At 39.9% G+C, this 25,468-nt stretch overlaps 1 pseudogene; it reads right to left on the bottom strand.

Moving 5' to 3' along the window:
* Positions 1–23,893, bottom strand: part of LOC112318569 (protein lin-28 homolog A pseudogene) — a 43,461-nt pseudogene extending 19,568 nt beyond the window's left edge.
* Between the last annotated feature and the right edge of the window lie 1,575 nt (positions 23,894–25,468).

Here is a 25,468-nt window from a genome sequence, read left to right as displayed (position 1 = left end):
CAGAGACTCTAACCTGGAACACTGACAACTTTGAGCTGATAAATTGCTTGGAACTGCTTACCTCTAGACTTTTTGTTAACCACAAGTTTTATCTTGTGGTTTAAGCTTCCATTAATCAGGGCTTTTTTTCTTTTTGTTTTGATTGCTTGCATCTGAAAGTATCCTAACAGAATCCCTGATCAAAGGCCTGTCTATGAGGGCAGGATAGCTAGATGGGAGACAGGCAAGTTCCAATGTTGAGTAAATTCAGGGAGGTTGTTCATTAAAGAATGTTTGAAATAGTGCAGCTGGAGAAAGAGTAATTCTCGGGGTCTAAGTGTAAAGAGACATGGAGAATGTCTCCAAAGCCTAACCAATGCCTGGCATGCTAGATCGCAGTAAATACTTATTAAATGTTGGATAGAGGACAATGCTGGTGGTCAAATTTAACGTGATAAGGGTGAGGGAAGTCAGTGTCCAGGAGGGTAATGAGTGGCATAAAAATGCATTTTAAGAAGTAGGTCAGGAATGAGAGAAGATATTTGCAAATGATACCTCTGATAAAAGGCTAATATATAAAATATATAAGGAAATTGTACAACTCAATAACAACAACAACAAAAAAACCCCAAATAATCTAACTTAAAAATTGGTGGAGAACCTGAACAGACACGCTTCTCAAGAAGACATACAGATGGCCAACAGACGTGAAAAGGTGCTCAACTTCAGTAGCTGTAACAGATATGCCGATCAAAACCACAATGAAATACCAATGACTATTATCAATAAAACAAGAAGTAAGTGTTGGAGAGGATGTGGAAAAAAGAGAATCCACACACACTGCTGGTGAGAATGTAAATTGATACAGCCACTGTGGAAAACAGTAGGGAGGTTCCCCCCAAATTAAGAATAGAGTTACCATATGACCCAGCAATTCCCCTTCTGGGTATTTAGCCCAACTTTTGAATACACTTATTTGCAAAGATATATGTACCCCTGTGCTCACTGCTGCACTATTCCTGAGAGCCAAGATGTGGACACAACTGGAGTGCCATTTGATGGACAGTTGAATAAGGGAGTTGTGGCATGTATACACAATGGAATGCTAGTCAGCCATAAAAAATGAAATATTGCCATTTGTGACAACATGGATGGATCTTGAGAATATCATGCTAAGTGAAATAAGTCTGATGGAAGAGGACAAGAACCAAATGATTTCACTCATATGTGGGATATAAGTCAAAAAGCAACACACAAACTGATAGACCCAGACTACAGTATGGTGCCCACCAGAGGGGAAGGAGCTGTGGGTGAGGGTAAAGAGGGTAAAGGGGGTCAAATGTCAGGTGATGGAGGCAGACTAGATTTTGGGTGATGAGCACATATGGGAGATACATATATATCTCTATCCCATTTATATCCCATATATACATATCTGTATATACATTTATATCCCATTTCATTTATCCATTCCCCTACTGATTAACACTTGGATTGCTTTCGCCTTGTAGCTCTTGTGAATAATACTCCTCTGAACATGAATGTACAAATATCTCTTCAAGCCTCTGCTTTCAATTCTTTTTTATTTATACCCAGCAGTAGAATTGCTTGATATTATAGTTACTTTATTTTTAATTTTTTGAAGAACTGTTTTCTATAGCGGCTGTAACACTTTACACATTCACCAATAATGCACCAGGGTTCCAATTTCTCACATTCATGCCAACATCTGTCATTTTCCATTTTACTTTTGTACAGTGGCCACCCAGTGGGTGTGAGGTGGAATCTCACTTTAGTTTTATTTGCATTTCCGTAATGATTAGTGATGTTGAATATCTTTTCATGTATTTTGTTGACCATTTGTGAATCTTTTCTGGAAAAATGTCTATTCAATTCCTTTGCCCATTTTTAACTGCTTTTTTGTTTATTTGTTGAGTTGTCTCTTGTCCTTTTAAAAAGTGCCAGTGTTAATGCTTAAATTCTGTTGAGAGCATCGGCATAGACGATTTGTAAAGCTGGGCCGTGGCCAGTAATATGCCACATGTGGCAGGGCGCCTCAGCAATAACTTAGAATAACTGCGTGTAGATAAAGCAGTGTAAACTCTGTTTCCTTAAGTATGATGACTGGGTCAAAAATAATTAAACTCACTTTGAACAAATATTCAACATAATTTATTGAGTGTATACTGTGTGTTAGGCATGGTTCTGTTAGATATATAGAAATATATACATAAAAGCAAGATAAGTTTCTTACTGTCATAAAGCTCATCTTTCAAGGGGGTGAGAGAAAGAGTAATGCAGTAACTATATTAAGAAATAAAATGTGGTGTTAAGAAAAAAATACATGAGGGTAAGAGATAGGGATTTCCGGGGTTGTTTTTCTTATTTGAAGCATTATGTGGTGCCTTGGTATAACTTTCTTCATGTTTCTTGTTCTTGGGATTTGTTGAGCTTCTTGGGCTTATAGATCTCATCAGATGAGGGAAAACCTTAGCCATTGCCTAAATAATTTTCCTGTCCCTTCCTCCTTTGGAAACTTCAGTTATATATATATTAGGCTCCTTAAAGTTGTCCTGAAACTCATTGATGTGCTGTTCCAATTTTTCCAGTCTTTTTTAGTTCTCAGCGATTCATTTCAGACAGCTTCTGCTGCTATGCCTCACGTTTACTGATACTTGCTTTGGCAGGGTCTAATCTGTTTTTAATCCTAACCAATATGTTTTTTACTTAAGACATTGTATTTCATCTCTTAAAGGTTAATTTTTTAACATCTTTTACTTCTCTACTTAATGTGCTCAATCTTTTCTCTACATACTTGAATATAAGGAATATATAATATATAGATTCTATGTGATTTAATGTCCTTGTCAACTGATTCTAACACCTGTATCTTCCTGAATCTTTCTACTGATTGATCTGATTATTGGTGCCATTTTCCTGCTTCTTTGCATGTCTGCTAATTTTTGTGGCATGCTAGATATTGTAAATTTTACCTGTGAAGTGCTGAGCATTATTTTCTATTAATATTCCTGAGCATTATTCTGGGGTCCAGTTGTTTGAAACAGTTTAATTTCGAGGCGTGCTTTCAGCCATTTTTGCAGGGCCAGAGCAGTGTAGGGCTCATCTGGCCCCATACTCAGACCTTTGGAGCGCTCTGTTGGGTGGAAACACGAACATTTTCCAGCCCTGAGTGAGCTCTGAAGATTGTTCCCTCTGCTCCTTTCTGGCTGTTTTTTTTTCCGCCTGGACCTCAGGTAGTTTCCTTGTATGCATGTGCAGATCAGAACTCAGATGAAGACTTGAGGGAGTTTTTCTGCTGGTCTCTGGAGTTCTCTTTCTATGTGGCTCTAGTAGAGGAGGAAAAAATTTTCCTTCACCCTCTTAGGGTCCCTGCCTGGGTATGAAAAGTAAACTGGCAGAGACAAATTAACAAGAGAGAATTGTACAATGTCAGCCAGGACCGCCTAGCAAGCCATTTCCAATTTCCTGACCTGTGGAAATTGTGTGGGATAATAGGTGTTGATTGTTATGTGAAGGTGAGGAGAGTGTGAGTGAAAGCCCAAGGTGTCCTGAGGAGACTGGTAGTAGAAGCCTTCTGGCCTTTCAGAAGGTTGCCAGTGAGAGCTTAAAGGAAATTGAGGAAAAAGTTTTTGAAAACTGGATGCAGGGGACCCTTGAGTTGTGGCAGGAAGTTTAGCAACACTGTCATCTGAAGCAATGTGAGAAATAGAAAATATATCTAATGAACCGGGCCATCTAGTTATGAAGCCGTGCAGGCTAAGTGTTGAAGGTGTTTCCTTATAGAAAAATGAGAGAAATAGAGATAGAGTAGAAATAGAGAGTAAGATAGATAGATAGGAGAGAGAGACAGAGAGAGACAGAGAGAGAGACAGAGAGAGTGAGAGAGAGAGAAAGAGAGAGAGGAGAGAGAATGGCCTGTTGTGAACCATGGATCTTGGGTAGGGGGCTGGGCCAAAAGACATAAGCCTGGCCCTCCTGGGGGGTTAGAGGGAGCGAGAGGTAGGAGGACTTTGAAACTAACAGGTGCCTCTTTGTCTGTCTAGGAGTTGAAGAGCGGGGTGGTGGTAGATCTGTCATCATTTGGTAAATAGAGTCTGAGATTCAGCTCTCCGAAGAAGCTTTGGGAACATCAAGGCAGAGATCTGTAACCAGAAAGTGTGGGTGTGTGTTTATTTGTCAAATAGAAGGCATTTATCAGTGATACAATTCAGGTTTTAATACAAGTTTTGGGGTTTATATAATTTTGAAAAGAGAAATATGATTCTATTCTTGCCTACCTCCTCCTCCCTATATTGACAAAATTGACTTTCCTGGATGACGTAGAGCTTTGCTTATGAATAAACTAATTCTTGCGATATTTATGATGTTGCATTTCCTTGTGTTCTTCGTGTTTGGGAAATATCTACAGGTGCAGAATGAGGTCTGTCCTGGAAACCTTCCACACGCACTGGCTATTTATAGTGGCCGAGTTCAGGGGATCTTTAGCTCATGACCTTTTACTCCCCGGCAGGTACTTTCTGGTTATTTATACAGGGTGGATACCTTAAAAATAATCTCTTTCTTGCCTGCTAATATAGCTGAAATCACCTGATAGTTTATAATTGCGCCATGTATGTTAATGGAGACTCCGATTTATTGTGACCTTGGAACCACTGATTCTCACAGGAGATGTTAGAGGACAAAATGCCAACATCAGGGTCTTCGTTTCTTTCTCTGTGCAGGCTACTGCTTCTGATATTGAAGTTTTCTCAAACCTTTTCTCCCATTAGAGTCCATACCCTAGGCCTATGGTATGTTTATCACTCATTTACCTAGGAAATTTAAAAAACAGTGATCATAGACTAGATTGTTATGAAATCAGAAAAGTCAGTGTTCCTGCTGCCTGTCACTACCAGAACCAATAAGCAGAGACAGAGATTGAATCTTTGTGGGCACGTTCTTCAGATGGCCGGTGACCTGAGAAGGCAGCCGGTATGTACCATAGCAGACCGTCTGACATTCCTTTCAAGCCAGCCTTTTTTTGTAAGGGGGGAAAAGTGTAGGTAAAGGATTTGGAATTCAAGGGGAAAAAGTGTAGGTAAGGGATTTGGAATTCAGGAAAGAGGTTAATCAGATAAAAGCTGCATTCCATTCTGGCAGTTTCCCTAGCGTTCTTTGATCCACTGATGGGGATTATCTGCGTCCTGTGTCCTGGACGATTTTCTTTACCTGTGTCCTAGGCTGCGGACTGTCTCTCCCTGGAACACAGTGCCTCGGATACACCTTGACTGCTTACGGTCTCTTCTGGAGCACAAAGGTCAATTGCTTGTGGGCTCCTGGAGTCAGGGTTGGCCATATCTGCAGTCCCTGAAACAATAGCTTTTTACATGCATAAACTACTAGGCTTCTTAACTATTACCTTAAACTAAAAATTTCCAACTCTCGAGTTCCCTCATTAGTTATATCTCACTGATAAACTTCCCAATAACAAGCTGAAACAAATGGGTCACTGACCCCATTGTGACAATTAAGCCAGTGAGGTTCCCGCCAGGTCAAACCTGCCAGTGAGCGCTGTCTCTGTAACTGCTTTTTGTGGGCGAGGTGTTGGAAATGATTCACACCAACCATGGTTAATATATGAAAATAATTTGTGAATAAAAAATTAAGTGAGCAGAAGATTAATATGGACTTTGATTTTTATTCAGGCCCTTGGTGTCTTGGAAATCAATGTGGAAATTATACAAGAAGAGATTATTCCCCAGCAGGTGCTTTGTGAAAGGTTGGGCCGTGTCAAACAGCAGAGGTAGCAGATACTGCATAAATTGAAGGTGTGATTGAGGGTTGGAGCTCGCTGGGAAATGGTAATGCCTGGATGCCACCGTGATAGGTGTTCGCATTCAGCATGTTGAGTACTTCATTCTCACCAACTGCAGTGTGCTAGGTGTTCAAGCCTCTTCAACTGCCATTGGCGGTCCCTATTTTCTGGTGATGGGTTCACATGGAAGATGTGTGTTTTTCAGGAAGTATCTATTCTGATAAATAAAAGCGTGGATGAACAGCAAATCCAAATGGAAAAAGTAATATAAATAAATTAAGTAGCAAAACCGTATCCTCTGGTCAAAGTTGTAGTTACCTTGTCTGTGCTACTTAATCTAGAATTTTCAGAAAGTACTGTAGTCTCATAATTCCTACTGCTAAAATTAATGTTTGAATGTATATGTTATGGAAACATAAATATACTCTTAAATATAGGTCTGTTATAGCCTAAACTGTATCCCCAAAATTCATATGTTGAAGTCCTATCCCCCGTTACCTCAAGATGTGACTGTATTTGAAGATAGGGTCTGCAAAGTGGTAAAATGAGGTCATCAGGGCGGGCCCTAATCCAATATGACTGGTCTCCTCATCAGAAGAGGAGATTGGAACAGGGACAGGCACACAGGGAGATTACGTGAGGATACAGAGAGAAGACAGCTATCTGCAAACCAAGGAGACAGGCAACAGAAGAAACAGCCCTGCCAACAGTTTGATCATGAACTTCTAGCCTCCAGAACTGTGTGGAAATAAATTTCTATTGTTTAAGCCACACAGTTTGTAGTACTTATTTACGGTAGCCTACCATAGTAATACCACGTCTCAAATGGCTGCTTTGAGGGAGAATGGGAGAGTCTAGGAAAACTGATATTTATTATTTTTGGAAAGGCATTCCTTTTCCTTTTGAGGGGGTTGGGCATAAGGGAGAGGCTAGCTGAGAGCAGAGGTTTCACATTTTAGTCAACAATGTCATGACCTATCTATGATCTGTTATTCCCCTTATTCTGAAAATGCTTGGTCGTAAATAAGGAAGATCAACATATCGTTGTAAGCATAAACAAAAGAATTACATAGCAGTAGTAATTACACAGTATTAATGGGATATGATAATCCCATTAATATGTAAATCCAGATTCCTGCTAGTGCCTATGTCTAGATGCAGGGAAAGTATCCTCAATTAAGCATGAAGGGTTAATATTAAGGAAGAAGATCTCATCTGTTGGATCAAATCAAACATGTACTTCTGAAGTTAAACTTGTTTTGAAAAGAAGCTTGGATTTTACTTACTTATACTTGTCTTTAGGGAATTTAAAGCACTAACTTTTATTTTCATTTTTATTTTTTCAATATTCTATGAAAAATGTCTGAGATAGTCTTGCCTATGTTTTAAAAAAAACCCTATTTTTTATTATTTATTTTTTGAGACAGGGTAAGAGAGGAGAAAGAGAGAGAGAAAAACATCGCTGTGTGAGAGAAACACGGATCGATTGCCTCTCCCACGTGCCCCTGCCAGGGACGGGCCTCACCCCAGGCATGTGTCCTGACCCAAATCACACCAGTGACCTTTCCCTTTGCCCTATGTTGCGCAACCAACTGAGCTACACTGGCCAGCGCTAATGTGCTAACTTTTAAAATGGCTTATTAAAAGGAGAAATTTCTGGTAAGACCTGGTAGGCTCTTCCTGTGGTAGAGTTGTTATAAAAGTTTGTTTAATGTTTACTTCTGGCTAATATTTCTATTTCATTTTTTAAAACTTTGGGGGCATTTACTCTTTTGTGAATTGCTTTTTTATGTCCTATACCCATTTTTAAATTGTATTTTCCATTACCATTTATCCCCCTCATATCCTCTTCCACCTCCACCCAGCAATCACCGCACTGTTGTCGGTGTCCATGAGTCCTTATTCTTTTTTGCTTGATCCCATCACTCCTAACCCCCCTTCTCCAGAGCTGTCAGCCTGCTCTCTATCTACGAGTCTGTCTCTGGTTTGCTTGTTAGTTCTGTTTGTTCATGAGGTTCCACATATGAGTGAGATCATATGGTATTTGTCTTTCTCTGATGGCTTATTTCACTCAGCATAATGTTCTCCAGGTCCATCCATGCTGTCACAAAGGATACAATTTTCTTCTTTTTATGGCTGAGTAGAATTCCATTGTGTTCATGTCCTATAGTTCTTTTATCCACTCATCTTCTGATGGACACTTGGGCAGCTTCCAAATCTTGACTATTGTAAGTAACACTGCAATGAACATAGGGATGCTTATATTCTTTCGAATTAGTGTTTTGGGATTCTGCAGATAAATTCCCAGAAGCGGAATCACTGGGTCATAAGGCAGTTCCATTTTTAATTTTTTGAAGTAACTCCATACTGCTTTCCACAGTGGCTGAACCAATCTGCCTGGCTAATATTGTTAATGTGTCTTTCAAAATAGGAAAAAAAATCTGGTGTTAAATGAAGTTTACATTGCTATCTTCTTTTAATCGAATCGTTATTATGGCTTAGGCACTGTTACAGGCACTATCACTCAGTAGACAGTAAGACAGGCAAGGCCCCTGACTTGCAGCTTATATTCCAGTGGCGGTATGGGTAGTGAGATATATGATGATCAGTCAATGCATCAAGATGGTCTGTCATACAAGGACAAAATCAAGGGAGAGGGTAGAGGTGGGAGAGGGAGGTGGGACTGGCTGGGATGGGGTGGAGGGAAGGGGAGTAAATGCAGACAATTGTAACTGAATAAAAATAAATAAATAAATTTAAAAAAGGACATAGAAAATAAATAAATAAATAAATAAATATCTTTCCAGTGTGTTGAGCTTCTCAAGGAGCAGCCTCTACACATGTTAACACCTGGTGTGTGTAACTGATGAAAAGACTTCCCTTTTATTGCAGGACTTCTGGCTACTGCGAATTTCTTGGTATAAAGTGCCACAGGCATTATTAGCAATGATGTGCTAGAGGCTTCTCTTAATAAACAAAATACTCAATTAGTACTAAAAAAAAAAAAAGAAAAAAAGATAGTCTGTCATGATTTCAGTGCACAGAATCCCTGTGTAGGAATCACCAGGAAAGAAGGGCCTTTTTTAGACATAGGCACTAGCCGGATGCTGAACTTGTGATGGTTCCCAATGTGATAGTAGGCAAATTATTTCCCTCTAACTCAAAATCTCTTTCTGGGAACAATTCATTTTCTATTCATTTTAATCTTAACATGGACAATGATTTGGGCCTTTAATTTGTAGCCTGGCAGTGGAGACCAATTAGGGCCTTTATTAAATGATAGTCAAAAGACCACAGGGTACTTAATTTTTCTATTGTTAGATTTTATTTTATCTTTAATAATTTCATCTGAAGAGTTTATTAAAAGAATGTCTATGTCCAGTGGAAAGTGTTGGACAGCTAAGTGTTGAATAGTTAAAATTGTGGTGTGTATATATTTTTAGGACAAAAGTTACAGAATTTGTTGTGGTTGCCTACATTTTCACAAGCACACATTCATGAGCGCCTCATGAGACAACAGCAAACACGGTGTGACAGGAATTGGAATTAATTGGGTAGCTTGCCACGTGCCAGGCACTGTTTCTAAGGGCTTCTGTGCATCAGTGTGCTGAATCCTCGCAGCTACTATAGGAGGTAGGCGTCATTCTGCGCCCTGTTTTACAGACCAGTGAAGTGAGGCCCAGAGAGTTTAAGTGACATTTCCATATATTAGAAAATTTTTGTAATGACATTTCTCATGTTATTTTCTCAAACTGGCTTATGGATTTTTTCCTGACATTTTACAAACATTTTTATCGATTTTTTTTAGAGAAAGAGAGAAGGAACATCAATTTGTTTTTCCACTTATTTATGCACTTATTGGTTGATTCTTGTATGTGTCCTCACTGGGGATGAACCCACAACCTTGGCCTATCTGGACGATGCTGTAACCAATTAAGCTACTTAACTAGGATTGGTTTGTGGATTTATTTCAGCTTACCAACCATCCTGGTTTGCCTGGGACAGTTATGGTTTTAGCACTGAAAACCCTCAGTCTCAGGTAAATCGGGCCACTTGGCCACTTGACTGTTTCCACTCATAACTTAATTCATGTGTCAGCGAGACTATTGTCAGAGAAGTTTGCTTCATTTAACTTGTCTTTACAAACTGCTGCTCCTTCATCTTTAAGGGATAAAATCCTTCATTCAAGCTCTACTTCCTCTCTCTGAGGTATTGTTTTAAAATAGTCTGAAGTTTTTAAAAAAATGTGATAGTTATTTTACTATTATATCTAACCTTACTCTTCACCTATTTTTCCAATTTATTTACAGCGACCATTTATAACTAATGCTTACTCTGGCATAAAGTGTTTGAGCAGGAGCATCTCAAGGACACTACTCTAGGGCATGGGGCTGTGGAGGTGAGCCAGGCAGGTGAGCCACAGGAAGAGGGCAACACAGGGAACGGCCCCATGGGCCAGAGTGGGCAGTGGGAACCTGACAGGCAGGCGTTTTCACACACGTCTGCTGACTACCACTGGTCCATTTCTGCTGCCTGAAGGAAATCTGACTAGGAGTGTTTCTGAGATTTTAAACGGGAAATTCCAGATGCTGTGGAATCTCAAACGTGGCAGGACTGTATTGAAGCTACAAGTGTCAGCCTGAAATGTGGACTGCGTGGGTTTTTAGACAATATATCAGTAATGGAGTGCTAGGTTCAGTGCCGGGCTCCTAATTCTACTTAGTGCTCCTTCCTTGTGGTTTTTTAAATACCTGAAAGTTTCCTGCAGTGCCCTGGGGTAGTTTGGCACACAACCCCAGATTTTAAAAACTTAGAGTGAGTCTCTATATCACCCCCATTCTTCTATAGAATGGACCATATTTCTACGGCCCTACTAAATTTAGGACTTTTAGCCACATTTACTTTTTTCCAGCTGCTTTAATTGCTGAGCCTCAAGCCATTGAGTAGGTCACAAAGGTGGATATGATTGCATAGGCAGCATGCCAAAGTAGTGTATGGTCAACCCGTGTTTCAGGGTAGCCCTTCCAATGGAATTAGATCAACAGTGTTTTATTTGCTCTAGGATAGAAATGTGTTATGGGGAACAGAATACTAGGAGATGCTCTGGGAAAAAAAGAGACCGATGTTCAAATAAAGGTTGTGAAATCTGCATACTACCATATTTGTCCTCAGTAAAAGTATAGGTATAATTGTAAGTATTGCCATTGATTCAGTAACTTTTGAAGAAAAGTCTATGGCTACATATAATATACACAACAATTACAAGTCAAAATCTTGATTCTGAAAACATTACAAGGTGAATAAAAGTACACCATAGCATTGAGAATACATTGAAAATTCTTTGTCTTGGAGAGTCAAAATGCAGATTAGCATATTAAATGCCTTGGAAACCTCACATTAATGAAAGCTTGTTATTTTTGTCTTACTCTGGGTTATCCAAAATTACTTGACCACAAATGTCTTTTTTCATGTATCACTTACTCACATATTGTGACTCCAAGGATCAAAGTACAAGAAATGCTGCCTTATCACGCGGCTATTGTTTAAAAATGGACCCCAGTATTTCATTCAGAGGTGTTCAAAAGAACATTTTTAGGAATATTTTGAATTTTTGTCTGATGAGACTTCCCACTAGATGGTAGTGTTTCAACAGCAAAACCCTTCCTCGTAATGTCCTGGCAGCTCCAATTCAGTTCCATGGGCATTTACTGAGGGCCTGCATTTGGGGAGGTACTACTGTCTAATGTTATGCAGTCGAGTGACTTTGCTGAAACAAGGACCCAACTCTCTTCACTCTCAGGCCAGTGCTCTTTCCATTTTACGGAGCACATGCCCTTAAGAAAGCAACTGCTTCATTTTCTTAACCAAGAGTCTTTGAGATGCTATCTACTTACAAATCTGTAAAAGAAAATTTTCTAAGGAGTTATGCAAGAAGGCAAATCTATTTATGAGAAAGCAAAACTGACAGCATGAAAGGTCCACAAAAACTTATGAGAATTTTTCATGAGTTCTGCAACCCCAGAAAAGGAAGAGATACAGTCAATTCTAGAAACAGTTCAGCTCAGGAAAAGCTTACGAAGCAGAAGTACATCTGTGGGTCGGGTCGCACATGCACTCTAGGTTACAGTGTGCACCAGTCTCAATATCCATCCGTGACCCTGGAGCTGCTGGAAAGCCTGGTATATGTTGCAACAAGAAGTGACCTTAAGGATTAAGTTTTTAAAGACCTTTATGTTGTAAGTGAGGCAGCTGAGGTTAAGGAAAAATAAGTCATTTGCCAGGGATATTTCCAGCATACACGTGAGCAGAGTGAAATCTAAGGAGATCTATTTTTTAGGATGTTATTCTGGATCTCATCATTCCCAGGACTTCTGATATATATCTTTCTCCCAATTTTAGGACAGGAACATTTTGAGTCTCCCTGCCTGTCCAAGACTTGTTGCTACCCTGATCTCTGTATTATGAGCAGAAATCTCTCTGATTCATAAGAGCCTAAGTTCTATCATAATGGAAGCACCTCGGCATCGGCACAGCCCGGCATGGTGTCTAGCACACAGGACTCTCCCATGCAGGCACACATCTCCCTGACCCGTCCCCTCGACTCCATCCAGTCGGAGAGCAGGGGAGTAGTTTGGGAGAGTCTTCAGAGCCCTCCTTCGTTTCGGGTGACATCTATTTTTAACAATGACTTTTTGGAAGCAGCATTGCAACTTTTCTTGCCTTTCTCATATGGTTTCTGTGTTCTGATTTTATATTACAAATTCTTCCCCACCCTGGTACTTACATTTTCCTGCACTTTCACCTAATACTACCTATTATTCATATTGACATTTAAATATTTAGTCATTCTAGAATTTATTTTTGCATAAAGTTGGGCAATCTTCTGGTATCATTGACTTATCTGTCCTTTCCCCACTAATTTGAGGTGTCAAATTTGTCATCATTTTAATATATAATTGTACATGTAACAAAATAATACAATTTATCAGTGTATATAATAAAATATATAATTTTTATATGCTATACATAGTACAAATAGAATGTACATATATTTAAAATATAAAGTGTTATATTTTAACATATAATAAATAAAATTTATATCATCTGTTTCTATAATTTTATTATATTTTATCAATTTATCTATTTATCTCACTTTTTATTGTGGAAAGGATAGAATATATTACTTTTTTCTTTGGAACAAATAAGTAACATTTAATAAATACTGCCAATATCAAATATGGAGATGGTTAGCTAAAGGAACAATATACTCAGTCCCAATAATATATAAATTGACATACACGTGAGGATCTAGTTTTTATTGCTCCAAAAGCTTGAGGATTATGGGAGATGACCAAGGAATGTGGTGAGGTGATAAAATCCCTGCACTTAGTAGAGGCGTGTGCATTTCCCTCATCTACTCTTATGGACACTCAGGTCTTGTGTTTGAGAAACATAGTCATTGAGAATGATTCATAAAACACGTTATTGTCTTTCCCAGAGACATAATCATTAAGTATTTAAGGACAGTTGAAGGCAGGATCAGAATAATCCTAAAGAGCAAGATCACAATTTTCTCATTCTCAAGTTTTGGAGATAGGAAAAGAAGTGTGTGGGGGGAGGTTAGGGGGTGGAGGGATTGAGCACAAAGGAAAAAGGATTCATGGACATGGACAATAGTGTGGTGATTGCTGAGAGGAGGAGGGTGTAAGGGGTCTAAATGGTAATGGAAAAAATACAATAAAGATTAATTCAAAAAAGGATAGATAATGGTAAATTGTGAGGTTATTATGAGGATTAAATAAAATACCAAAATGTTATCCAGCCAAAATTAGATGATTAATGATATTCTCTTCCCTAAAAGACATTCTGTGAGATCCTTGTGGGCAATAGAGACTTTAGTAAGAATATAAAAAAGAAAAAATTGCTCAATTATGGAGCTGATCGGTCTTCTTTACATTTGATGAAATCACTGAGTAACAGGGGTGTCTGGTCAGATCTCTGGGAGGTGAGGAGAAACCCCAACCCTGCACGAGAGGCTGACCCCAGAAAAGGGAGGGGGTGAAGCAAACCCCAAGGAGGTGGACTGAAGCAGCATCCTGTGAAAGAGCCTGCCTTCCCGAAGAAGGGAGGGACCCTTGAGACGGCTTGGTTGTGTATAGTGGCAGGCGGCCAAATCCCATTCTGCCTTGTAACAATCGGATGGATCAAAAACGAATATTAGAGTTAAATTTTCTGAAATACGAAATGTTCTTTTTTCTCTGTAATACTAACAAAGAACATTTGCCTAATGCTACACACTTCAGTTGAAAGCTCCTGCGTTTTGACCATCTGGGTAGAAGAATTTTTTTTGAGGTTGTTTTTTTTTGGAGGAGGGTAGATCTCCAATGCCTTTTTTAATTACTTCTGTAGGTTAGGTCAAATGTAAAGTTCTTTAATTTGGGTACCTGTAGGGCTTTAGCAGCTAATGAGAAAATTACTAATAGGTTCACCTAGGACATATTTGATCTGTGCTATTGAGGAGGAACTGTCAGAGGTCCTATCCCCGCAGCTCTGAAGCCTACAGGTTAGGCACTGTTTTTCTGGGGCAAACAGTTTTGGTATCAAGTCAAGAAATTTGTATATCCCTGATTTTGCAATTCAAAAGCCACACCTTAGCCAGTGAAGAGGTCAAGCTTGAGGAGCTGTTTTCCAAAGACATTTCTAGGAACTGAGGTGGAATCACAGGTCTGGGACATGAAATCATCCTTTTTGATTATTTCATTGGAAATCCAAGAATAGCACACTTAGGTAGCAAAGAAGTAAAATTCTTTTGTGGTAGACTGATTGCATTAATAATTTAGTTCTATTCTTGCTCTTGCCATGTAACTTTATAGGGACCTTCCACTCTGACTCTGGGCCGGGCCATGTTACTCGCTTTGTCCAAAGGATAACCAAATGTCCTGGTTTGTCTGGATTTGAGGGGACTTTTTGTGGGATATGGGGTAGACCAGCCAAACCAGGACCAGTTGGTCATTCTAAGACTTGGCAAATGACGGAGCAGAGGCTGGAAAGGAGCCCTCACTTGCCTGGATTGCCTTGTGTTGAGGAGGATGCCCAGGTTAGCTTGCTGGATGATGACGTGTGAAGAAGATGCACCCTCCCAGTTCTCCCAGCTGAGGAGTCCCACATTAGCTGGTTCTCAGTGGACCACGCACCATGCCTGAGGTCAGCCACGTCAGCTGAAATCCATAGGCTCGTGAGCTATGTAAACGTCTATTGTATGCCACTGAGATTTGCGGGTTGTTTGCTATGTGGCACTATTGTGCAGCACATAAATGAGACACCTACCTACATTTATTTAACATATCCATTATTTACATTTTTGACAAATTAGTAAATAGCAGAACAGTCCTTCATCTATAAAATTTGAACATTGTAAGTTTTGGTATTCAAAATAGTTTTATAATTTAGATATTATTATCATTACATGCCCAGAGGATTGAATTGATGATTTTTCGAGATGTGGCTGGAAGGTCAGGGGTGGAACTTAGCAGCGCGCAATGCACAGAGATTGGCAATCATTTCCCAGGAAAGGCTGTGCCGTTTGCCGCCCGGCTGTTGGTGGTTCTGGGTGAATTTCTCCACGACGTTCTGGATGAGGGGTCCTGGTCCTTCCACTTCTCTGCTTTCTCAGCAGCTCCACTGCGTTATTTGAAGTTATGTTTCAATTTCCTGGAAACTTGTCCATTGCAGCTGTTGCTAGAGCATCTGTTTGGTTGGAGAGCCCTACCATTTGTTTTCTGTGTACGTGCTGCTCATGAAAAACAGAACTTTGTAGTTGGAAGGAGGTACATAAATAACCACACTCAGTTTTTTGATGAAGAAACTGAGATTTGCAAAAGTTGAATTACGTTATATCCAGAGCACTCAACAAATAAATTGCAGAAGTAGGATTGGAACTTGTGAACGCTGACTGTTAATGTAAACGTGTTTTAATCACCTCTGGGACATTCTCTCAGGGACAGTAAAGGATTCGCCCCCCCAGGCCCTCTCAATACACAGGACTCCAGCCTTACCTTAGTGCCTTCGGTAGAAATGTTTGGTGTTGCCAGGCTTAGTGAGGTAAAACCTATTTGCATATATAAGGTAGGTACAAAACAACAAAGAAAAGAATTATGTATTTTATTTTTCCTGGAGCAGAAAGGAATACCCACCCCTTCTTTTCTTTCAGAGCATTTCCTCAGAAAACTTGGAATGCATATAAACCCTTTAAAACTTAAATAAGCTTTTTCCCTGCATTACAAACCAGGAATGTTTTTCTCAAGGACCATCTCTTGAGAGCCATCTCTTTGAAATGTAGTCCTTAGGGAAAAGAGTGTCCCCCCCCTCTCAGATTTTGTGGGAGGGAAGGAGGCAGCTTCCCTGGGCACCTCACTTCAAAACTAGCACATCCTGCCGTAAGATAGGAGAGGTTTGTTTCTCCTCGGGATAAAGCCAATGGTCTCACAGACAGGGCCATCCCAATTACCACGTGAATCTCGGGGGGACTATGTGTGACAAGTGGTACTCGCAAGTCCTCTGCCTTGAGGACTAGTTAGTTACCAGTTAGCCTGAGGGCTTGTATGCCATGTTGCATCTGCCTGGCTATCTGCAGAGATTTCCTTCTGTCTGCAATTCTTAGTGGATTGCCTGTAAAAATAGTCACATTCTGGTTTCATGTTTATTTTGATACTAAAACTGTTTTCTTTTACCTTTGTGGAGAGGTTATCTGAGTCGGCAGATTTTGTTTTAATTACATTTTTCTAACACAGGATAAATAGTAGTGAGAAAGAGGGAGGAGATAGGAGAACAAAATTGCCTGGACTGGGAGAAGTGAAGTTTTTAGATGGCTTTGAAGAGAAAAATAGTCTCAAAAGGCAATAAAATGAGAGTGAGAATGGGAGAAGAAAAAAAGAATTTTCAACAAATTAGGCACTATATCCATTTTCCTTCACAGTGTTCAAGAACTAGAAATAAAGGACTTGAGTTAAAAATTGAAATTACTTTTGGCTACTTTTGCCTAATTGTCCACAACATTTGGTTAAAAATTAAAATTACTTTGGCTGTCTTGTGTTTTGGCCATAACATCACCCTGGGCCTAAACAGAACAGGCAACAGCTTTGCAGCTGTACGGAGAAATCTTATCTTTCTTCAGTTGCATGCAGCAACACACGCACTGTGGTCTCCTTAGCGTATACTGACTAGATTAATCTTCCAAAAATATTTGAACAAACATATCAATAGAGAAATGGGTAAAGGCTAAATATACAATTTGAAAATTCATATTGACAGCACATATATAAAATTGTTGAAATGCCCTAGAAATGAAGAAAATGAAATTTAAGATAACCATGATATACCAATTTTCACTTGGCAAACATGTAAAATAATAAGTTTCAACTTAGACGGAGGTGTGGGAATAGGGGAATTCTCAGAATGTAAATTGCTGTCACTTTTATAGTAATGTGTATATTAAAATGTATATACTTTCTGATCCATAATTTTCTTTCTGGAATTGTATCCAATAGAAATAATCTGACAATATTCTTATAGCACTGCTTTTTTTTTAATTTTAATTTTTTATTGTTATTCAATTACAGTTGTGTGCCTTTTCATAGCACTGCTTTTAACATCAAAAACTTGAAAACACTGTAATAGCCAACCAATAGATTTGATAAATTATAGTATATCCATATAATGAAATACTATTTAACCATTAATATGATTTTTCAATGCTTATTGACTTGGAAAAATAATCTTAAAATCATGTCAAACCAAAAAAAGCAGATTATATAATAATATACATATTATAGTTCCATTTTCTTTATTTATTTATGTTTTCCATTTTATTTAAAAGCATTTTGAAGGACACATCAACATGTCACACTGATTATTTCTTTTTTTTCTTTTTTTTTCAGTATGGATGGGCCTTTATTCTTTCACTTTATTTTCCCAGAGAAAAGGGGAGAAGGAAAAAGTGAGCAAGTGTTTGACAAAATGAAAGATAGCAGGCGGAAGTGCCTGGCACAGCAAAATCAACCATCAAATAAACAGTTCCCAGTAATGGAGGTCATCAACTCCCAAGGGGGCTTGGTCTCCTGTAGTTCAGAAATAAGAAGGAATCAGGGAAAGAACAGATAGGTACACGTTTTCCTTCCCTCTCTTGCACTCCATAAATGCAAAATTTCACACAAAGCTTTGGTTTCTAGCAGTAAACATGAGTTACATTCATCCGTCTCCTGTTGAACACTCTTGTGGCTCCTTTGACATATGTTTTTTGCATCTACATACAAGTTCCTGAGTGACTTGGATATACATTCATCTTCCTTTCTTTGGCCTTTCAACCCCACTTTCAAAATGAAAGGCCCCCTCATTGCTTCTCTCTCCCCTAGGATTAGAGATTAAAACACAGCAATCTAAGTATCTGGCATGAATCCCACATCAAGGAATGGTCTGGAGTCAGGGTATTGGGAGGAAGGGATGGAGTGTTTTTAGCTTCTTCAGAAATTTTTCACAAATCATTTAAGAGATGGGGTAATACCCACACATTTACTGTGTATGTGCGTGGGTATGTGGGCTTTTGCAGGGGGTGGGGGGCGGTGCAGGTAGAAGAGGAGATAGGGTAGGAGCCAAGTTTTTAGGACAGAAGATCTAGTCCACAATAGAAATGAGGGGAATAGGAAACAAAAGAAAGAATGATTCAAGACCCCCCACTTCAAGAAGAGGGGTCCCCAAGCTTATGTTTCAGATCTTTTTTGCCTGGTGCAGAACCTTTTGTAAAAGATGCTTTGGCTATTTTTCTCAATACAAAAAGACTAAACACTAAAACACTAAAACCCCAAAAGAACATGGAAAACAGCCAATACATTTACACAAATTAGGCCACCTAGCAATCACCAAATCAGCTACTCCGAAGTCCTGCAAAGCCCAGACAAATACAATAACTAGAGGGCACAGCAATGGGGGGAGACAAGAACCCAGGATCAGATACACATAACCCAATGCATTCTATTGCATTTGCCCCGTTCCAACACAGTGAGGAGGGGTTACGGTGATCTCACAGCATGTAAATGAAACCCGCTTTTCTCCTTCAGCTACTATGACACTAGTCACTGCCACAGCAGGGCAGGACACTGGCTCTGGGCGCCACAAAGAAGCCATCACTTATGGTCTCTCTGGAGGCCAAGAGGAAAAGCAAAGAATTTTTAAAGGTTGAGGAATTTAGTCATTGCTTCATCTATCCATCCCTGGACAGCTCAAAGTGGGTAGAGAAGGTGTTATTTTTAAAGCCTATCTTTATCAAGTCATTTTTTATACACACACACACACACACACACACCTTGCTGTGCATGGTAAGCCCAATCTAGTGAGGGATGGATCTGGTGTGTAATGTGAGTCCCAAACCCTGGAATTAGAGGTGTGGAACAGGAATTCTTGGTTGCACATATACAGACAACCCTCACCTAATCTTGGCTTTCCCCTCTGTGCCTTTCACCTAGCCCCGCCTCTCCTAACCTCTGCACCAACCACTTACTCCTGTTCAGACCAACTTCCAATCTTCCAGGAGAAGGAGATCAAGTCATGGGGCCACCCAGTTAAAATCTAGTCTTCCACAAAACGCTGAAGATGGAGGGGTTTCCAGAGGACACTAAGGCATAAAACCCAGCTGTAACTGGCAAAAAGGAGGTAGTTCAATAGGCTACACCCTCCAAATAGTTGTCCTTCTTGACGATAAAAACAAGAAAAAGTGCTCCTGCTATGCAGACCTGGAGCTGCTGCCCACTGACCCCTGAGATTGCTCGTGTACCTGAGAACACAGTGCAGGAATGAGGGCCTTGGATTAAAATATGCAAAAACACAAAACCAGAATATTTATGCTACGGAAAAAAAGCTAAAATGCACAAGATGTGTCATTTGCATACAGCTAGTGCTGCTGCCATCCTGGAGAAAGTGGGACTCAAGGTGCAGTTATCCAAGGGACCAAGTAAAATTGTATTGGCCCAGAAATGGGGTGGGAGGGAGCTTAGGAGCAGAGGGTCTGCAGCTGTTCCCCAACCATCCCTTTTGCCTATAGTCACAACTCACTGCTTGGGGCAATTCTCAGCACCCTATCCCCAGAGTTGGGGTAAGGAAAAACCCTGCTGTACCCCTGAGAGATTCCCTCCCACAGATTGTAGTTGTTTGTGGGCTGGGTTCATCAATCTGGTCTCATGCTAATCTTTTCACTGTGGAAAGGGACATACCATTACATAGCCTTCTTTAAAAAGAAAACAACTTCCCTATTCAGGTCACTTTCAGAAGCTGGAGACTCAAAGCATGCAGGGAGGGATTTCCCCCAAAGCCCTCACAGGCAGTTGGATAATGTGTGGTTGGAGCTCTTTTGCCTCTCCCCTCCCCCCACCAGGAAGGAAGAGGGGGTGAGGGTGTGGACCCAGCCTGAGATACCTGGCGGTGCCAGCTGTCCCTTACCCACCCTGTCCCACTTTCTCCATTCTGCCGATTGATGCCTGATCCTTGAAACTTCCTGATCACAAAAGGATCGCCCCTGACCCACTGTAGCTCAATTCTGGCATCTGGGAGCAGGGCAGGGCTATGGATATCTTCTTCGCCCCGAAAGTGGGCTGGCTTTCCCGGTGAGCTGGGAGCCTGTTGGGCCTTCAGTGGACAGGAGGCCACCATATGGCTCATCCTTTGGCAGAAGTGGCATTTCTTGGGCTGGGGTGGCAGCTTGCATTTCTTGGCACGCTGGGCTAAACCTCCAGCATGTAGCATCTGTCTCCTTTTGATCTGCACTTCTGCATGTTCTTCCCTTTTGGCCGCCTGTCCAACATGGAACACCCCACCAAGGCTGGTGACTGGAATAGATTCCAGGCCCTTGGCAGACTTCTTAAAGGTGAATGCCACTGCCTTGCCCTCCTTCAGGCTCCAGAAGGCCTCCATGGGCAGCTTACTCTGGTGCACAAAGACATCCACCAGAGGGTCCAGCGAGACCCCAGCACGAGCTGTCATGGACAGGAAGCGGAATCCCAAGCGCACTTTGAACCACTTACAGACGCCGGTGCCCTGCAGCAGCTGCAGACCCTCTCTGCCCGGCTGCATCCATGGTGCCTCCTCTGGCACCTTGGTGCAGCCACCTACAAACTGCGGGCTTGACTAGGAGCCCTGGTAGTTGGCTAAGCCCACAGCCCAGGCCTGAGGTCGGGTGGCTGTTGGCCCCAGAGAAGTCCAGAGGCCTGATTATTTCTATATTTATTTTCTCTGTTACTTTTTTTGGTAAAAGCTTTATTGGGGCAGAAGATATTTGCAAATGATACCTTCAACGAGGCACTAATCTCCAAAATATATAAGGAACTCATACAACTCAACAACAATGAAATAATCTGATGAAAACGTGGGCAAAGGACATGAACAGATAATTTTCCAAGGAAGACACAGAAAGCCAATAGATATATGAAAAGATGCTCAACATCACTAGTTATAAAGGAAATCCAAATTAAAACCACAAGATACCACTTCACACCTAAGAGAATGACAACATACCTATGAGAATGACCTCGTACCTATGAGAATTACCTCACACCTATTAGAATGAGAGAATGTGGAGAGAAAGGAACCTTCACACACTGCTGATGGGAATGGAACTGGCGCAGCAACTATGAAAAACAGTATGAAAGCTCCTCAAAAAATCAAAAATAGAACTACCATATGACCCAGCAATCCCTCTTCTGGGTGTCTTTCTGAAAAATTTGAAAACACTTATTCTTAGAGATACATGTACCCCTGTGTTCATTGCAGCATTATTTGCAATAGCCAAGACGTGGAAACAGCCCAAGTGCCCTTCAGGAAATGCCTGGATAAAGACGATATGGCACATATATACAAGGAAGTCCTACTCAGCCATGAAAACGATATCAGCACCATCAAAAACATGGATGAATATCGAGAGTGTTATGCTAAGTGAAATAAGTGAGACAGATTTCATTCATATGTGGAATATAAAACAAAAAGCAACAAATGAACAAACAAAACAAACGTACAAACAAACTGAAAACCAGATTCATAGATGCAGACAACAGAATAGTGGTCACCAGAGAGGACGGGGGTGGGGAGAGGAGGGGGAGGGGAGGTGGGGCGAAACACAGGGTGACAGAAGGAGGTGAGACTTCAGGTGGTGAGCACACGATAGAGTCCACAGGTGTTCTATGAAGTTGTACACCTGAGATTTACATGATATTATTAACCAATGTTACCCTGATAAACTTAATTATAAAAAGCTTTATTAAGATGTAATTCACATTCATGTGTCAATTTTACATATCTCTTGTTAGGTTGAATCAGAGTTATTACATAGCTATTCTTATTACTATTCTTATTTACTATTATTAATGATACTTTTTAAAAAATTACATTTTCTAAATTTAAAATAGAAAATGCGGTTGTACATTTATAGTAAAAACTATTTCCATTCAAACCATTTTAGCATTGTTTAAATAAAAGAGTCATTAAATGAAAAAGGAAGACCCTAAATTAATTGTTTCTCAGTACTTTCACCAATATTAGCATTTAGGGAACATAAAAAAAATCACTATGCAAGTGTAATAAGTAAAGATAAATGGATTAAGTTATATTGCTCCTTTCAGCCTCTGGTGCCTCCCCATATCTGTGGGACAAACTCTTCAGCTTTAAAACCCATCTACAATTCGATTCTAATTCTAACATAGAATTTGTTGATTGGATATTTGGATGATTTTTTTTCCACAAACACATATATGCCAGGTACTTCCTTATTTTCTCTTGTACTTATACCTTCCATAATTTTTGCTGCAATTTAAACATGTTCTATACATTGCTACTTCCTTGTCTATGGAGTTTCTCATAATTTCAAGTTCATTTATTCAACCCCTACTATCCATTTAACACACTCATAAACCTGATATTTTTTCTTAAAATATTCCAACTTGTCTTTCTTCCATCTCAAATAATGCCGTTTCCTACTATTTACTCTGAATAGACTACATGTACATTGTGAGATTTCAACTTCGGGATTAGGGCTGATGGAGCGGGAGCTCTGACGGTAAAGCCTACCACCTGAGGATGAGGCTGTTCATTGGGTCTTCCTGTCTGTCTAGTAATTCTTTCCTGTCTTGGTGGTTTATGATCATGCCCCCTTGATTGTGCTTTACTGAAGAATATTGACAATCAAATTTAAGATGTGACAGAATGATGAATTCCTATTCTTTAGATCTAAATTTAGATTGTAATATTTTCAAATAAGTTTACAATTGTCCTAAATGCATAACTTACTGGGTTCCTCTAGACCTGATTAAAATTTTATGGTTCACCTCTAAATTTTAACATTAGTTTCATAGGAAAATGCACCATAAAAGACCATTCATGGCCCACTTATTACTTCTTTTTCACTGATAGTTATCTATAAGAATCCTCAGCTACGCCTGTCTTGCAGTAGTTTCCTGCCTGTCCTTCCTTGCTCATTCAGTGCCTTTAATCTCTATTGCCACCCCCATTCTTTCTATTCATCAAAATTTTGCTAAATCTTATAGATTTAATTCAATACCTATCTATACAATGATTATTAATTAAATCTGGTCTACATTGATTTTTTTTATTCGTGGTTTTGCAAAGATTTTTTCACATCATCTGTATATACATCACACACTTGTTTTGTCTCAGAATTACTGTTTTCTTATTTTTAAAAATTTGATCTGACCAGGATTTAGCTCCCTCAAGAGCAGGCTGCATGGTTGGTAGAAAGAGAGTGGATTCAGAACCTGGTTTGATTTGTGGCTCTGCCACTTCCCAGTTGTTTGCTCTCGGGCAAGTTACTTAATACCTCTGGTACACAATTTTCTTCTCTGTTAAAAGAAAGAGAAGCTACCTTCATCATGTGATTATGGTGAGGACTAAATGTGATACATATAATGTGCTGTGAACAAAGTAATTGCTCTAAAATGCTATTATCTTTTTCTTACTAGATAGAAAATGATCCAAATGGTAATAAACAATCCAAATCTCAGTCACATAACAGAAAGTTATTTCTCTCTTGGATTTCATACCTAACATGGGTTAATCGGGAGGCTCTTAAAGGAGTGACTTAACCCAGGGTAATGGAGACTCATTTGACATGTGCTTCTAGGACCAGAGAAGCAGTGGGGAGAGGACATGGCCAATGAGATGGCTCTTCAATCATCTGCTTGGAAGTAGTACACTTTCCTTCTATTCACATGCCATTGGCCAAAACAAGTTGCCTCTTATTGATAGCCAGTCGCTCAGAAGCACAGGTGACAACCTGGAGTTACGATTGGCATGTGAAGTGGTGTGAGGGCAGTCTGGTGGGACTGAACCCTCAACCTGGGGCATCTGATGTTATTTCTAGAAATGAGTTAAATCGTAGGACACTCAACTGGTGTTGGCTAAATGCTTGGTGGGGGCAAATACCCCACACATCTAGTATCAGAAGTGCTGTGAGTAATAGTGTGCAAGTTAAGGAGACACAGAAGAGGAGAACTGGGTTTTCCCTGCTTAGGTAGAAAACTGGGAGTTTTCTCAACTCAGGTAGGCTGTTCCATTCTAATGCTGTAAAGTGTCGTGACTCTATCACAGAGGCATTGTATTTTAATGTGGGGAAGGTCCTGGTAGATTATCTAGTCTAGATTATCTAGCCAGCCCTCCTCCATGCTTCCCCAAGCATGGTTATTCCCCATGGTTATTCAGCCTCTGCCTTAGCACCTCTGTTGATTAAATAGACTAAAAGTTTGGCAAGAGTTTCTTTCTGAAATAATTAGATTTCAGTAGGGTCTTCCATGCAGGTCTGTGATTTACAAACTTATAGTTCTCTGTTTTACTTTTAGAGGACTTTGAATTTTGTCTCTGCTCGTGAATCTTGCTATGGTGCTAACACCTGATAGCACAAAGAACATTATCAGGAGAATAAAAAAGATTGATGCGTCCTACTTCAACCTGTAGGTGAATTGTTGTTTAATGTGATTGTTCTGTTTTATGCCTGGGCTTTGTCCCACCTTGGTGAATACTGAGACATAATGTTGCAATTTAGTCAGGAGAGCACCAGGTGGTACATAATGTCATCACTGAATATGCCGTTACTATGGCACCCAGAACCCGATTCCAGCTCTATGCTTTCACCATCTTTCTCTGTTTTCACAGAGGGACAAAAGCTGCTGCAAACCAGATTTTAATATTTTAAGCAGAGCTAGGAGGTTTTGTTCTCTATCAGGATGGATGTTCTTTTGTATCATTCTTTTTTGTCAAGCCATTTCACTGTGCATAATCCAAAGTTTCTTTTGGTATTAATAGAGTCATTTCCAGATAAAATATTTGGAGTATTACCATTGTGGTCTAACAGTTGAAGCAGAGAAAGAGAATGAATCTTTGTGAAAACACATTAGTGAGCAGAAAGTTGACGGCCTTGCTGTGCCCTGGGGAGACTAGCTGGTAAATTAAATGATCTTCCTTGTTCGTAAGAACCTTAAAGTATATGGATTGTTTATTTGGTCCTCCAGACACTGCAAGACAATCTTCTATGTTAAGATTTCTCTAAATTAACCCAAAATCTTTATGGTAATAACAGTGATAAAGTGTGCTATTTTGGTATGATCATTAAGAAAGAGAAAACAGAAT

This window comes from Desmodus rotundus, chromosome 3, assembly GCF_022682495.2.
Source record: "Desmodus rotundus isolate HL8 chromosome 3, HLdesRot8A.1, whole genome shotgun sequence".
Classification (NCBI taxonomy): Eukaryota; Metazoa; Chordata; class Mammalia; order Chiroptera; family Phyllostomidae; genus Desmodus; species Desmodus rotundus.
Note: the sequence above shows the minus strand (reverse complement) of the source record. Positions and strands in the feature narration are given on the sequence as shown.